Source organism: Apium graveolens, unplaced genomic scaffold, assembly GCF_009905375.1.
Source record: "Apium graveolens cultivar Ventura unplaced genomic scaffold, ASM990537v1 ctg2874, whole genome shotgun sequence".
NCBI classification, from domain to species: domain Eukaryota; kingdom Viridiplantae; phylum Streptophyta; class Magnoliopsida; order Apiales; family Apiaceae; genus Apium; species Apium graveolens.
Genome location: NW_027417830.1, coordinates 1 through 17,608, shown reverse-complemented (window position 1 = coordinate 17,608; position 17,608 = coordinate 1).

Sequence of the window (17,608 nt, the reverse complement as noted above, 5' to 3'; positions counted from 1 at the left end):
GCTCAAAGCAATTCATACACTTGTTCATCTAGAACACACTGCTTTAATAAACTTCTCAAAACCTGAAAAAGTTTTGAGATTTACATTCAACCCCCCTTCTGTAAATCTCATTGTTAGTCCTCTAGGAATAACAGGTATTAAGTAAATATGCATTAGAAAAGCAAAATATTTTCTTGGTGACTTTTCACACTCTATGATTACTGGAGAAATACTCTGATAATAGCATAAATTATGATAAGCAGTCGTGACTCACTTACACTGAGAAGCCACTGTAAAATAGAATTTAAAAAGATGCATAAAATTAGCACAAAACAGCTGAGGTGGACTCAAGCATGAACTCATTCATCAGTAGGTATTCAGGATAATGACAGCTCTTTAGCAAAATTTTAGTTATGCCTTATTTCTAAGATGTACTGAAGTGAATCAGACTTTACTCCTTGTCTGGAATTTAGCTTAATGCACACACTAATCACTCCATCTGAATGATGAAAATTACTGTGGTGGTCTATGTTGTTTTAGATAAACAGTCATTGTGGTATTTTGCACTAACTCTGAGGACAAGTTCTGGTTGCATATTCTGACGATTAAGTTCTGAAGAGTATAACTCAGAACTTGTATGAGGATTTACTTAGATAGGCATTCCTTTTTCGAGTTAAGAAATTATGTTCTGATGACTGTTAAGTTCTGATATAAGTCTAAGTTCTGATATTATAATCTAATTCTTTACTTGGCTTATCTGTGGATAAAATTTAATAACAGTCTCGGTTCAAACTAGAATATGTTGAAGTGGAAGATTAATAGTCACTATGGTTAGGGTTAATGGTATTCGTACTTGAACAGTCCACTTTTATTTGTTTCTTGTGCGCATTCAACCATTTTTTCTCCTTCCAATGAATGTTATTCTTTTTCAAAGTCTGGGGAGACGAGGTAGAATTAATTCTACCTGTTAGCATTAAATACTTTTACGTCTCCTGGCATTCTCTTGCCTATATAAGCAGCCACTTCACATCAGCCTTCCCATCAAATTCTTTCTCACAAACTTACATTCATACTTTTTCTTTCAAAAATGCAATGGTCAGATACAACATGTTTTTGAACTACCAAAACTTCAATATGGAGCTAAGCTGTGCCGACTGGCAGCAGGAATGGCACGTCACGGCCATTCCTGAGGAGATATGGGACTCTGTCCCACAGGAGGTACTGACCCACCTCCTGTTCTTCTATATGGATTACCATCGCCATCTGGAGCGATTGGAGGAGGAAAGGCTGGAAGCTCTCCACCAGCAAGAGCGAATCATCCGACTCGCCATTCTGTTTGTCGAGAGTAGGAAGAAGAAATGATTTAATCTCGTCTTCTTCCTGTTTTTCTTCATCATCAGCTTTGTCAGGCTTCTTAGCTAGGACTAAGGTTGTTGATGTTAGGTTTAGCAGCTTAGGGAAATCTTGTATAAATTCTGATGTAATCTCAATTTCATGAATGTATTCACTTGATATATTAATGAAATTTGTTTTTGTTTCAAGATTTTGTCTCTAAGATATTTTGTAATGCATTGATAAATCCTGATTGATATTCTGATGACCATATAAATTCTATTTAAATTTAAGTTCTGACTTTCCTTTATCAGTACTTATTCATATGATTTATCTTGGTCATTTTTACTTGACTTATTTTCAGAATATTAATGTTGCAGTGAAAAATAATTCCATAAGTGGGAACGGCTTCAATTTTGAATTAAAACTGTTTCACTTTAATTAATGGCATATCTGGGTAAGTGGAACGATTTTTTCCTTGAAAACAGGCGAGTGGGTAAGTAATAATTACTGTTTTCTCGAGCCCAGTAACTATCCGTTATTACTGCATGTCTGACAGGTGTCCAACGGTAACATTTTTTTCAGAGTATAAGTACGACAGAGAGAGGATTTCTTTAATCTTTTATTTCCTTCATATTTTTTTTCTCTCTACTTGCTTTTACTCTCTCTTTCTCTCATCTTCTCACGTTGGTTTTTCATACAGACATTTTATCAAACACCTAACAGGCACTTTTTCATCTAAATTTTTCACATGGCACCTAAGGATTTAATCATTGATGGAGCTAAGTTTGTTCCAAACAACTATGCTGCAATTTTTGATCATGCTGAAGCTCCATCTGAATTGCATTTTGTGCAAGATCTTCTTGCACACAGTGAGATTGGGTATGCATTAACCCAGCCTTCAGTCTTTTCGAGCCAACAAGTTCTGACGTTTTGGCGGACTGGGCACTTTGATGATGGTGGTAAACATGGCACTCCCAGTATTGTTTTCGAAGTGGGTGATTCATCTTATGCAGTTACTCCTGGTACAATACGCAGGGCTCTACATCTCCCAGAAGAGTGTACTTTTTCAATTCCAGAGGAATCAGCTCTTCAGGAGTTAATGGCTAATTTGGGATATGAAAAGAGTTTGGCAAAACTTGGGCAGTTGAAATGGGCTCATATCAGAAGAGAATGGAGCTTCTTCTTCGACTGCATCACCAAAGCTTTTGGGAACAAATGTTCGAATTTTGATGCTATCCTAATTCTGAGTCAGCACATCGGGTATGCTATTATCAATCAAACTCATTTTGATTTTGCAACTGGTATAATTGGTTTTATTGGGGATAGGATGACAGAGGATAGGAATGTTGTCTATTTTGCTAGATTCTGTCAACTTATTTATACTTTTTGTACTGATGAACCTCAATTAGTCAGTTCCTCAACCACACCTTTTAAAGTTGCAAAACGCTACTTTAATGACCTGGTAAATGCTGACACTAAGAAATCAGTGGTTAGACCATTACAGATTCCTCAGTCTGTAAAACAGATCCTAGTAAATGCTGATCCTGATACTTATAGATCTGTTTACTCTGATGTCCAACCAACAACAAACACCCAAAAACCATCATTCTCAGCACCTACCACTCATTCTACTCAACCTACCCTCGGGACATATCTCAAATCCTATCTCTCCACTTCACAAACTGTTCAACCCTCATCCTCAGCACCTACTGTGAAGCCTTCATCCTCCAAGCCAAAGAGGACAAAGACTGTTCCTCAAACACCTCAAAAGAGAAGGAGGATTGCCTTGAGAGATGAATCTGATACTGAGGAACAGGTTCCTTCTTCAAAACCTGTTGTAAGTGAAGCTGAGAAAGAAACTTCTCAGAGAGATTCTGGAATTGGGGGAGCTAGGCTTCTCAAGAGGCTTAGAAGAATGACAGTTCCTGACACTCCAAAGGAATCCAAATCAACAAAGATATACAAGAAACAGAGGGCACACAGGCCAGTTTCAGATGATGAAGAGGAAGCAGCTAAGGAAGGGGATCAGGAATCTCTGATCTCACAAGACAAGGAATTTGCTCCAGTCACTTCTTCTCCATCAACTCCATCTCAGGAAGCTGTTTCTGAAAAGGCTAACACACCATCTGTGTCTCCTGTTGATCCAGGCACAAGTGCTGATATTGATGTTCAAAACTTGGTTGTGCCTGAAGTAATTCTCTTAGAAGCTCCACCTGCAACTAATCCTTCAACAACACCTGTTACTGATGCTGTTTAAACTCCAGAGTTATCAACCTTGCTCTCATGGCTGATTCTGAAGAAAACGAAGTTAGTTCATCAAGCAATCAGGTAATCACTACTGATTTAACACAGCTTACTAAAGAAGAGTGCAATGATGCTTTCAATGACATGTCTACTGAATTGTATCATTTGCGTGTGTCTCTTAAATCTCTTGCTAAAGAAAATAGTAGGATCAAAGAGAACAATCTGTTTTTAAGCAATAGAAATACTGTGTTAGAAAATAAGTTGATTGACCTAGAGAAAACCAAATTGCATTGTATATCTGTTGAGAATGAACTAGCTGAATCTGTTAAGAAAGTAAAAATACTTTCCAATCAATTAGAGAAAGAGCAAGAGGTGATTAAAGCCTGGAAAACATCTAGGGATGTAAGTGCTCAAATTGCCAAAGTCCAAGGAATTGAATCATTCTGTGAAACTGCCTGGGATAAAAATAAAAAGAAACTGGAATTAATTGATGGACTGTCAACGGATGTGGAATCAACGGATGATGAAAGTTATCCGTTGAAGGAAGAAAAGGAACATCTGTTGAAGGTTCCTCAATTAAAACAGGCAGATGTTTCTAAAAGAGAAAATCTAAAGAAACTCAACAAAAAGTTTGGTTCAACTTCAAAGAACTTTGTCAAAGAAGAAGCAAGCACATCCAAAGATGTCAGAAAGGTGAATGTAGGGCACATGACCTTAGAACAGTTAAACAATAGGCTCAAGATGGTTGAGGATAAAAAGGAATCCAAAAGGAAATCCAACAGAAATGGGAAGGTAGGAGTTAACAAACATAACAATTACACACCTGATAAGTATGCTCCTAGAAAAAGCTGTGTGCATTGTAGTAGTGTTAATCATCTATCTGCTAATTGTAAATCTATTAAGAAATCTCCCATAACTGTACCCTCTTCCATGCCTAACATGTCTGTATCACCTCTACATGCTATGCCTGTTATGTCTCAACAAAATCCTTATGCACATTTTGCAAACATGCCATATTTTAACAATCCTTATCTTGCTGCATTCAGTATGCCTCAATTGCCATACAATATGCCAATGTGGAATAACATGTATGCACAATCCATGCCTAATAATTCTATAAATGTGCTGGATAATGTTGTGACTAACCCTACACCTCAACCAACCACATCTAAGACCAAGGTTGACTCAAACTCACCTAAGTCTAAAGATGCAGGAGGAATGAAGTCTAGGAGAAAGGCTAACAAGAATGGACCCAAGGAAACTTGGGTACCAAAATCAAATTGATTGATTTTGTGGTGTGCAGGAAAATAGAAGAAATCTATGGTACTTGGACAGTGGTTGTTCAAGACACATGACTGGAGATTTCTCCCTGCTCACAGAGTTTAAAGAGAGAGCTGGCCCCAGCATAACCTTTGGAGATGACAGCAAAGGGTTTACTATGGGATATGGCTTGATTTCAACAAGGAATGTCATCATTGAAGAAGTTGCATTAGTTGATGGTCTCAAGCACAACTTACTGAGTATCAGTCAACTATGTGATAGAGGGAATACAGTTTCCTTCAATTCTGAAGCCTGTGTTGTCACTAGTAAGAAAGACAACAAAGTGGTTCTAACTGGAGTTAGAAAAGGAAATGTGTACTTAGCTGACTTCAACTCTACAGATGCAGAATCTATTACTTGTCTCTTCAGCAAAGCAAGTTCAGTTGAGAGTTGGCTATGGCACAAGAAGCTATCCCATTTGAATTTCAAGACAATGAATGATCTAGTCAAAAAGGACTTAGTAAGAGGAATTCCTCTTGTTGAATTCTCAAGGGATGGTCTGTGTGATGCTTGTCAGAAAGGCAAACAAAGGAAAGCATCATTTCAGAAGAAGCTTGAAATAACAATTGATGAACCTTTACAGCTGCTACATATGGATTTGTTTGGACCAGTCAATGTATTGTCAATAGCAAGAAAAAGATATTGCTTAGTGATTGTAGATGATTTCTCAAAGTTCTCATGGGTCTGTTTTCTTGGATCAAAGGATGAAGCAAGTGAAATCATTATCAATCACATCAGGCAAGTCAATAATCATCCTGACTTGAAGGTAAGAAACATCAGGAGTGACAATGGAACTGAGTTCAAGAATTTGACATTAAGGCTGTTCTGTGAAGAAAATGGAATCATGCATGAGTTCTCAGCTCCAAGAACACCTCAGCAAAATGGGGTAGTTGAAAGAAAGAACAGATCTTTAATTGAGGCTGCCAGAACAATGCTTGAAGAATCAAAGTTACCAACATATTTTTGGGCTGAAGCTGTTAATTGTGCCTGTTTCACTCAAAATATTTCTTTGATCAATCAAGCTAAAGGCATGACTCCTTATCAGTTGTTCAAGAAAAGAAAACCAACTCTAAACTTTCTTCATGTCTTTGGATGTAAATGTTTTATACTGAGGAATCAATCTGACCATAAAGGGAAGTTTGATGCAAAGGCTGATGAAGGAATATTTGTTGGTTATTCAGCTGGAAAATCTTATAGAGTCTACAATCTAAGAACCAACATTGTTATGGAATCTGTGCATGTTGTGTTTGATGATAAAAAGATTGATGGACTAACAGATGAGGAACATTATGAGAGACTCAAATTTGACAATATTGAAATATATTGTGATGATAGTGAAGAAGAGATTGATGGAGACGACACTTCAAAAGGAATACAAAATTTGCTCCTGGATAATGCACAAAATTCAGCATCCGTTGAAAGACATTGTGCATCATCCGTTGAAGTACTTAATGAAGCATCCGTTGATCATAGCTCATCAACTGATAATCAATTTACATCATTAATTGATGGAACTCCAAGTTCCCTGCAAAGGACCAACAACTCAGGGGGAGTTTCAACTAATCAAAACTCTATCTCACATCATGACAATACTGAGATCACCTCATCTAGAGCTCATCTTCCACCTCAAAGGAAATGGACCAAGAATCATCCCTTTGAACTGATCATTGGTGATGCATCATCTAAAGTGCAAACAAGAAGAGCTACTCAAAATGAATGTCTGTATAGTAGTTTTCTATCTCAGGAGGAACCTAAGAAAGTGGAAGAAGCCTTATTGGATCCAGATTGGATATTAGCTATGCAGGAAGAGCTAAACCAATTTGAGAAAAACCAAGTTTGGAAGCTGGTACCCAAACCAAAGAACAAAAGTCCTATTGATACAAAATGGGTATTCAGAAATAAGATGGATGAAAATGGCATTATCATAAGGAATAAAGCCAGATTGGTTGCTAAAGGCTATTCTCAGCAAGAGGGAATAGATTTTGATGAGACATATGCTCCTGTTGCAAGACTTGAAGCTATCAGAATCTTTCTAGCCTATGCAGCCCATGCCAATTTCAAAGTCTATCAAATGGATGTCAAGAGTGCATTTCTAAATGGAAAATTAGAGGAAGAAGTCTATGTAAGTCAACCTCCAGGATTTGAAGATCCAAATTTTCCAGACTATGTGTATTATCTGTTGAAAGCACTCTATGGACTGAAGCAAGCACCTAGAGCCTGGTATGAAACATTATCAAAATTTCTTTTGGAGAATCACTTCACTAGAGGTACTGTTGATAAAACTCTCTTCTTTAGAAATGTTAATGGCTCTAGTATACTTGTTCAAATTTATGTAGATGACATAATATTTGGTTCTAAAGACAATAAACTTTGTAAAAAGTTTGCTAAGCTAATGCAAAGTAATTATGAAATGAGCCTAATGGGAGAACTAACCTATTTTCTTGGTTTACAAATTAAACAAGTTAATAATGGAATTTTCATTAGTCAAACTAAATATATTCATGATCTTTTAAAGAAGTTTGACTTAATGGAATGTTCATCTGCAAAAACTCCCATGGCCACTGCCACCAAACTTGAATTAAATAAGACTGAAAGGTCTGTGGACATTACAAGTTATAGAGGCATGGTTGGTTCACTTTTATATTTAACTGCTAGCAGACCAGATATAATGTTTGCTACATGTCTGTGTGCTAGATTTCAAGCTGATCCTAGGGAGTCTCACTTAATTGCTATCAAGAGAATTTTCAGATATCTCAAGGGTACACCAAATTTAGGAATTTGGTATCCTAGAGAATCTGGCTTTGATCTAATTGGTTATTCAGATGCAGACTATGCAGGTTGCAAAATAGACAGGAAAAGTACAACAGGCTCATGCCAATTCCTGGGAAACAAGCTTGTATCATGGTTTAGCAAAAAGCAAAATTCAGTCTCTACTTCTACAGCTGAGGCTGAATACATTGCTGCTGGAAGTTGCTGTTCTCAAATGTTATGGATGAGGAATCAACTCCTTGATTATGGACTTCATGTTGATAGAATACCTATCTTTTGTGACAACACAAGTGCCATAGCCATAACAGAGAATCCTGTGCAGCACTCAAGGACCAAGCACATTGATATTAAATACCACTTCATCAGGGAGCATGTCATGAATGGTACAGTGGAACTACATTTTGTTCCAAGTGAACAACAAATTGCTGACATATTTACCAAGCCACTTGATGAATCAACATTCACAAGATTGGTAAGTGAGCTAGGTATGCTTAATTACTCTTAAAATTCATGTCTTCTTTGCAATTTGATGTGAAGCCTGAAATATATTAGTTGCTAGAACAAATTTGACTTTTAACAGTTTATTCCATCAACGGATGTTCCCTATCCGTTGAAAGTCAAAATTGCTCTATCAACGGATATTCATTATCCGTTGAAAGACAAGTATATCTCTGGAACTTTTATCCGTCAACGGATAAAGCTGAAGTACCTTTCAACGGATGACAATTTACATTATCCGTTGAAATGTCACATCAGACGTTTGAGGTGTTCCACAGCCGTTGATTCTATTTTCTTAACCGTTGATACCATACATACATCTGTATGTATTGGTTTTAAAGGTAGTTATTAGAATACTTACAGTTTATTCTTAAACGGCTGAAATCCACTAACACCTATTTATTGATTAATCCTTTATTTATTTCTTTTTCTTTGAAAGCATATAAGCCCTTCTGATTGTTCATTATTACTTTACGCTTTCTTAGAATTTCAAGCATTTACCATTTTCTCTCTGCAAAACCTTCAAGTTATTCTCTGCAATTTCTACTCACAACAATGGCACCAGTCGTGAAGATTATGTCTCAATCTGGGTTCATCTACGAGAAGAACAATTTCATAGCTCTGGTAGAAAAGAATGAAGCCCACTCAGATTATCACAAAATGATGGACTTCATCAAAAACTGTAAACTTAGCTATGCAATGCTGGAAGCCCCAACGATTTTCTGTGAAGTAGTTGAGGAGATTTGGACAACTGCTGAGTTCAACTCCATGGATATGACTATCTCCTTCACTCTCAAAGGTAAAAATCACTGTACTAACTGTGATGACTTACAAGCATGTTTTAAATTACCTGAGAACAATGCCATGACACCACACACTGATAGTGATGTATCCAGCATGTTAGATTCCATAGGTTACTCTCTTAACTCTGCTAATTTAGGGGGTATTAGACGAAAAGGCCTTAGGAAAGAATGGAGTTTTCTTGGGGATGCCTTCATAAAGGTTTTCTCTGGGAAAATTAGTAATTTTGATGCCATAACTTCATCTCTTGTTAATATGTTCTATATGCTTGTTTCTGATAGGTACTTTAACTTTAGCAACTATGTGATGCTAGAATTAGGTACTAGATTAGGTAACAAAGCTAATAGACCTAATAACATCTATTATGCTAGATTCTTTATGTTATTGGCTAACCATGTTGCTGAAAATTTAGTCATTATCAATGAGAATAATAAACTCAAGTGCTGGGCACAAGAGAAAAGAGTTCTTGCAGACTTATTGAGAATGGATCTCAACAGCAGTGTGCAATTGGTATATTTACCAATCATGAATGCACCCCAGGTAGGTGAGGTAATTGCTTCTACAACTCCTACTTCTTCCAACCCCTCTATTTCTTTATCTTCTAGTGTGGCCATGAAATCTGTGTCAATGCCCCAACAGATTTCTACCAAGGTCACCAAATCTAAACTTTTAAAATCCAAGACAAAGAAAACCACCTCTGCTGTTTCTCAAAAGACAACAGTTGTAACAACAACCATTAACCCTGAGGGAAGTGAACAGGGTGTGAGTGGTGAGGGGAGGGGTGAACATCAAAGAAACCCCCAGGATAAGGAAGGAGAGTTGAGTGCTTCCCAAGCTAGCCAAGCCCCAGTTTCTCAAAAAGCTGTGGTGGTTGAAAAGGTTTCTAGCACATCCCTAGTAGCATCCTCCCAAAAGGATGTTACTATTGAAAAGAGTTCCCAACCAGGAACACAGAACAAAAGAGGGAGGGACACTAAGGCCAAACACTCACCTACAAAAGCTTTTATTAGAAGAAAGAAGGCTAGAACCCAATCTTCTACACAGGGTGCACACACTGCACAGATACATCCATCTGTCTCTGTGCCTTCTCAAACTCAGTTTGATGTGACTCCAATAAATGTGGAGTCACAGCCCCATTCTCTCACAATAACTACACATCAATCACCAAATACTTCTTCACCATCTCTGGATGTGGATATGTTATTCCCATCAATTCCTGATTCTCCCTCTTTACAACTCAGGGAGGAGCCCCACTCAAATACAGGTGATCATCATCTTTTAGATGATTTGTTGGATCACCCGCAAATTCTTTCAGATATAATTGAAGGATCTGTATCAACACATATCAAATCAATCTATACAGATTCAACAGTTGTATCACTTTCAATTTCATCTTCTTTTCCTTCTTCAACGGATATCACTCATCCGTTGACAAGTGGTTGCTCTTCAACGGATAAGCTTAACAGCAGTTATCCGTTGATAACAACAGTTTCAACTTCAACGGATATTCCACATCCGTTGATAGTCTCTACACAAATAACTGAAATGATTCCAAGTGTAGAAGACATGAATACTGTGCAATCACTTTTAGGATTGAGGGCAGGGAGTGAAAATTTGAGTGAGAGGCTGGGTTGCTCCCAGGCAAAAGGAGAGATTGAGAGCACAAAAATGCATGCTATTTCTTCCAGCATGGCAAAAGTCAGTGAGTGGAGTACCACCTTAGAAGGTGAAGGTGAGGGAGTGAGATGTGTGAGCCAGGGGGAGCCCCTGATGCAAGAACATAGAGAAAAAGAGAGAAAAGCAGGTACAGTTGATACAAGGGTGGAACCAGCCATTGCTCATGAGTCAATGATTGTGGATGATGCTGAAAAGGAAAGACAATTTCAGCAACATTACAAAGCTGTAATTGATAACATTTCCTTGGATGCTGACACTTTTACTCATCCTGTGACAACCTATCAAATGTTGGCTGCTCAGGGCAATGAGGAGGCAGAAAGGACACTACATCTAGTGCACTCAACAGAATCTCTTCAAAGGGATAAAGCTGCTATGAACAGGATGCCTTCTACAGCTGGTGAGCCATCTGAAGAATTTGGAGTAAATTCTGATGATGATGAATCTATTTCTTCTGATGGAAGCATGAACATAGGGGGAGATGTAGACCCTAGTTCCATTCCTAATCTACCTGAATGGGCCTTGACTAAGGAGCATAGAACAGGTGAATTCAATGTCCACTTGGTCAAACAAATCATCACTATTCAAAAGGCCATTCAGAACACTTCAAATGCAAATATCAAGGCTATCCTCCAAGCTCACCTGGACTCACTGCATCTCATGAAGTTGCAGAAAGTAAAGCAAAATATGAGTCTAGATGATCTCAGGAAAGATATTGCTGACTTGAAATCCTTCACTTCAGAAAAATTGGATTCAGTCATGCCCTATGGTACTTTGCAGGACTTGGTTTCGAGATTGAAAAAGGAATCAGTTACTGAACAAAGGCTGGCCAAGTTGGAAGACAGAGTTCAAGGAATTGAAGATTCTGTGGCCACCCTTCTTCTCAACCAACAATCTCAAACCAATCTCCTAATGCAGCTGGCAAAAGCACAAGGCTTGACCCCTCTCCTTGATGATAACAAAAAGGGGGAGAATAAAAGGGAAGGGGAAGGAGAGCCCTCTACAAAGATTCAGATATCTAAAGTGCTAGTTCCTGCCATCACTACCTCTCCAATCATTCAAATCAAGGGAAAACCTGATAGAATTGATTTGATTCAGCTAGCAGCAGCTGAAATACAAATGAAAGAACAATGGAGGAGAATTGATGAAAGGTTGCAATTGGTGTTTGGTTCTACACAAAATAAATCAACATCTGTGAAATTTAGCACAAAGATTGAACCAATCAACATGGAGCTCAAGCCAGTAGGGAGAAATAAGGTTGGAGAGACTTCTTTCAAGAATTTAAAACCTATGGTTCTAAAGCCTAACACTAGATCCAGTATGGACTCCACAAAGAATCCCCTAGACTTTGCTCAGATAAAGGAAGTAGACTTTCCTCTTCCAAAACCTGATGGAGACAAAGTACTAAGTGCAAGCATCATAAAGAAGAAGGAGACCAAGGACAAGGGTGAGAGAATGAACATGGCCTTTATCTATAGAGAGGGAAAGAGTATCTGTGTGATGCAAGGACATCCCAAATTTCTAAAGGCTAAAAGGGAAGAAACCAGAAGGTTGAAGAAAGAAGCTGTAAAACTCAAGGCTGACAAAAGAGCACAAGCAAAGCTTGAAAAACAGCTAAAGTCAAGCCAAGTTGAAGAAATGAAAGGAATTGAAGTCAGGGGTGAAGAAAAGATTGCTAACTTAGATGAGGTTCTTGGGAGCATATTTGGTGAAAATATGGAAGAAAGAGAGGAATGGCAGAAGGGAAACAGAAGAAAGGCCAAGGCACACAGAAGGAGTGAAGATAACCCTGAAGATACCAAATCTATATCTAAACCACTACCTTCCATACCTGAACCTTTTGTTGCTGATCCCTCTATAAATATCCATGGTGAACCAATCATTCCAAAAGAGGAACCTATTGATTGGGACAACATCACATTGCCTACCTTTTTAACCACTCTACCACTACCAAAGAAACAGAAAAGAAAATCTAAATCTACACCTCCCCTAACCTCTAAGAAATTCACTCAAAAACAAAAACCTAACCCTAAGCCACCCATTTCTAAAGATGATTATGTTCACATCTGTGACATAAAAGAAGCTTCAGACATTAATCTCTATCTGGATGAGCTGGAGGAAGTAAGGGGAATAGCTGCCTACAGACAGCTACCAGAGAGATTGGTGTTCAGATATAAGGGAGCTGGGGAAAGAACATGGCCTCTCTACAGGATTCTAAATGAAGGCTACTCTACCTTGATCAGAGTCTTTTCAGCCATCAAAAAGGATTCTGGCTTTACCAGAACAGCCAAGACTGAAATTCTCAACAAGATTGCCAACATAAGGAAGACTTGGAGGGAACCAAATGCTTTGCCCAGAACCTTACTCATACAAGAAAGGGGAACTAAAATTCACAAATCACCTCATTGGTTGATGGAATTTAGAGATGACAAAGGAGTCAGAAGATTTTTCAGACTTGAAGACCAACTCAAGATTGCCAGCAATGAAACTCTCAAGGAAATGCAATCTAAGTTGGATATCAGTGATGAAGATGAAGCTGAATTCTTCAGACAACTCCAATTCCAAATTGAGAAAAATGACAAAGGGCTAGGAAAGAAAACCAGGGAACAAAGAAGAAAATGATGATTTGCTCAGGCTAGAGGAGCACCCTTGGAAATACTGTAAATCTTCAATTACCTCCTAGTACATACCCTTTTGCAGCACTTTTATATTTCTACTTAGTTTCAATTCAAATATTTGTTAAGTGTTTTGTTATCATCAAGTTAACCCTGAATTTATGCCTACAATTCTTATAGACATAAATAGGGGGAGATTGTTAGGAATATATGTGCATTAGTTTGATGATATGTTTAACAAAACACTTAAGTAGAAATTTAGTGTCTGTAGCCTCAACGGATAAGACCACTTTGGCTATCCGTTGATGGTGTAGCTTTACTTAGAAATAAGTCTAGTATTGTAGCATATTTCAGTCTCTGTATTTAAAATGTAATTCTTAGAAGTTGAGAGAAACTATGAGTCATGTTGACTACTAGATGATATGCAGATAGGAAGGCCAATTGTAAATATTTCATGCCTTGTAATTTTGTATAAATGAAGTGGTATCAACGGATGACTTAAAGACCTTCAACGGATGAGAAGCTAAGCTTCAACGGATGTCTCTAAAGCTTCAACGGATAACATCCTTCAACGGATGAGAGCATCAACGGATAAATGCATCAACGGATGAAAGCTTCAACGGATAACATCCTTCAACGGATGAAGTCATCAACGGATGAAAGCTTCAACGGATGTTCTGCTAATTAGCCGTTGATAAGTGGTAGTTGTACCTACAAACAGAGGCACATGGGTTGACAGAGAAAAGTGAGATGTGGTAGCCGAATTTCAGGATCAACAGAAAAAGCAGCCGTTCTTCTTTAGTACAAAGTTGCAATAGTCAACAAAGTACTTGAGTGAGCAGGAAAAGAAGCAAGTGAAGAACTTATTTTACTATTGTAATTTTATATTGTTTTTCACTTGTACACTTGGTAATATATAAACCAAGAAGAAGCTAGTAATTAGAGAGAGATTTTTCCAGAGCTGTTAAGAAATATCTTGAGAGAAAATTCATCTAGTTTGTACTAGGATGCAGCTGTGATCAACATTGTTGAACACAGATTTTCTAATATACCATCTCTGGTGGAACAACAAATCCACCAGAAAAGTTTTTAAAGTTTGTTGTGTTCTTTACATTTTGTGTTTGAATATATATCTGTCTGCATTAGCTCAAAGCAATTCATACACTTGTTCATCTAGAACACACTGCTTTAATAAACTTCTCAAAACCTGAAAAAGTTTTGAGATTTACATTCAACCCCCCTTCTGTAAATCTCATTGTTAGTCCTCTAGGAATAACAGGTATTAAGTAAATATGCATTAGAAAAGCAAAATATTTTCTTGGTGACTTTTCACACTCTATGATTACTGGAGAAATACTCTGATAATAGCATAAATTATGATAAGCAGTCGTGACTCACTTACACTGAGAAGCCACTGTAAAATAGAATTTAAAAAGATGCATAAAATTAGCACAAAACAGCTGAGGTGGACTCAAGCATGAACTCATTCATCAGTAGGTATTCAGGATAATGACAGCTCTTTAGCAAAATTTTAGTTATGCCTTATTTCTAAGATGTACTGAAGTGAATCAGACTTTACTCCTTGTCTGGAATTTAGCTTAATGCACACACTAATCACTCCATCTGAATGATGAAAATTACTGTGGTGGTCTATGTTGTTTTAGATAAACAGTCATTGTGGTATTTTGCACTAACTCTGAGGACAAGTTCTGGTTGCATATTCTGACGATTAAGTTCTGAAGAGTATAACTCAGAACTTGTATGAGGATTTACTTAGATAGGCATTCCTTTTTCGAGTTAAGAAATTATGTTCTGATGACTGTTAAGTTCTGATATAAGTCTAAGTTCTGATATTATAATCTAATTCTTTACTTGGCTTATCTGTGGATAAAATTTAATAACAGTCTCGGTTCAAACTAGAATATGTTGAAGTGGAAGATTAATAGTCACTATGGTTAGGGTTAATGGTATTCGTACTTGAACAGTCCACTTTTATTTGTTTCTTGTGCGCATTCAACCATTTTTTCTCCTTCCAATGAATGTTATTCTTTTTCAAAGTCTGGGGAGACGAGGTAGAATTAATTCTACCTGTTAGCATTAAATACTTTTACGTCTCCTGGCATTCTCTTGCCTATATAAGCAGCCACTTCACATCAGCCTTCCCATCAAATTCTTTCTCACAAACTTACATTCATACTTTTTCTTTCAAAAATGCAATGGTCAGATACAACATGTTTTTGAACTACCAAAACTTCAATATGGAGCTAAGCTGTGCCGACTGGCAGCAGGAATGGCACGTCACGGCCATTCCTGAGGAGATATGGGACTCTGTCCCACAGGAGGTACTGACCCACCTCCTGTTCTTCTATATGGATTACCATCGCCATCTGGAGCGATTGGAGGAGGAAAGGCTGGAAGCTCTCCACCAGCAAGAGCGAATCATCCGACTCGCCATTCTGTTTGTCGAGAGTAGGAAGAAGAAATGATTTAATCTCGTCTTCTTCCTGTTTTTCTTCATCATCAGCTTTGTCAGGCTTCTTAGCTAGGACTAAGGTTGTTGATGTTAGGTTTAGCAGCTTAGGGAAATCTTGTATAAATTCTGATGTAATCTCAATTTCATGAATGTATTCACTTGATATATTAATGAAATTTGTTTTTGTTTCAAGATTTTGTCTCTAAGATATTTTGTAATGCATTGATAAATCCTGATTGATATTCTGATGACCATATAAATTCTATTTAAATTTAAGTTCTGACTTTCCTTTATCAGTACTTATTCATATGATTATCTTGGTCATTTTTACTTGACTTATTTTCAGAATATTAATGTTGCAGTGAAAAATAATTCCATAAGTGGGAACGGCTTCAATTTTGAATTAAAACTGTTTCACTTTAATTAATGGCATATCTGGGTAAGTGGAACGATTTTTTCCTTGAAAACAGGCGAGTGGGTAAGTAATAATTACTGTTTTCTCGAGCCCAGTAACTATCCGTTATTACTGCATGTCTGACAGGTGTCCAACGGTAACATTTTTTTCAGAGTATAAGTACGACAGAGAGAGGATTTCTTTAATCTTTTATTTCCTTCATATTTTTTTTCTCTCTACTTGCTTTTACTCTCTCTTTCTCTCATCTTCTCACGTTGGTTTTTCATACAGACATTTATCAAACACCTAACAGGCACTTTTTCATCTAAATTTTTCACATGGCACCTAAGGATTTAATCATTGATGGAGCTAAGTTTGTTCCAAACAACTATGCTGCAATTTTTGATCATGCTGAAGCTCCATCTGAATTGCATTTTGTGCAAGATCTTCTTGCACACAGTGAGATTGGGTATGCATTAACCCAGCCTTCAGTCTTTTCGAGCCAACAAGTTCTGACGTTTTGGCGGACTGGGCACTTTGATGATGGTGGTAAACATGGCACTCCCAGTATTGTTTTCGAAGTGGGTGATTCATCTTATGCAGTTACTCCTGGTACAATACGCAGGGCTCTACATCTCCCAGAAGAGTGTACTTTTCAATTCCAGAGGAATCAGCTCTTCAGGAGTTAATGGCTAATTTGGGATATGAAAAGAGTTTGGCAAAACTTGGGCAGTTGAAATGGGCTCATATCAGAAGAGAATGGAGCTTCTTCTTCGACTGCATCACCAAAGCTTTTGGGAACAAATGTTCGAATTTTGATGCTATCCTAATTCTGAGTCAGCACATCGGGTATGCTATTATCAATCAAACTCATTTTGATTTTGCAACTGGTATAATTGGTTTTATTGGGGATAGGATGACAGAGGATAGGAATGTTGTCTATTTTGCTAGATTCTGTCAACTTATTTATACTTTTTGTACTGATGAACCTCAATTAGTCAGTTCCTCAACCACACCTTTTAAAGTTGCAAAACGCTACTTTAATGACCTGGTAAATGCTGACACTAAGAAATCAGTGGGTTAGACCATTACAGATTCCTCAGTCTGTAAAACAGATCCTAGTAATGCTGATCTGATACTTATAGATCTGTTTACTCTGATGTCCAAACCAACAACAAACAACCCAAAAACCATCATTCTCAGCACCTACCACTCATTCTACTCAACCTACCCTCGGGACATATCTCAAATCCTATCTCTCCACTTCACAAACTGTTCAACCCTCATCCTCAGCACCTACTGTGAAGCCTTCATCCTCCAAGCCAAAGAGGACAAAAGACTGTTCCTCAAAACACCTCAAAAGAGAAGGAGGATTGCCTTGAGAGATGAATCTGATACTGAGGAACAGGTTCCTTCTTCAAAACCTGTTGTAAGTGAAGCTGAGAAGAAACTTCTCAGAGAGATTCTGGAATTGGGGGGAGGCTAGGCTTCTCAGAGGCTTATAAG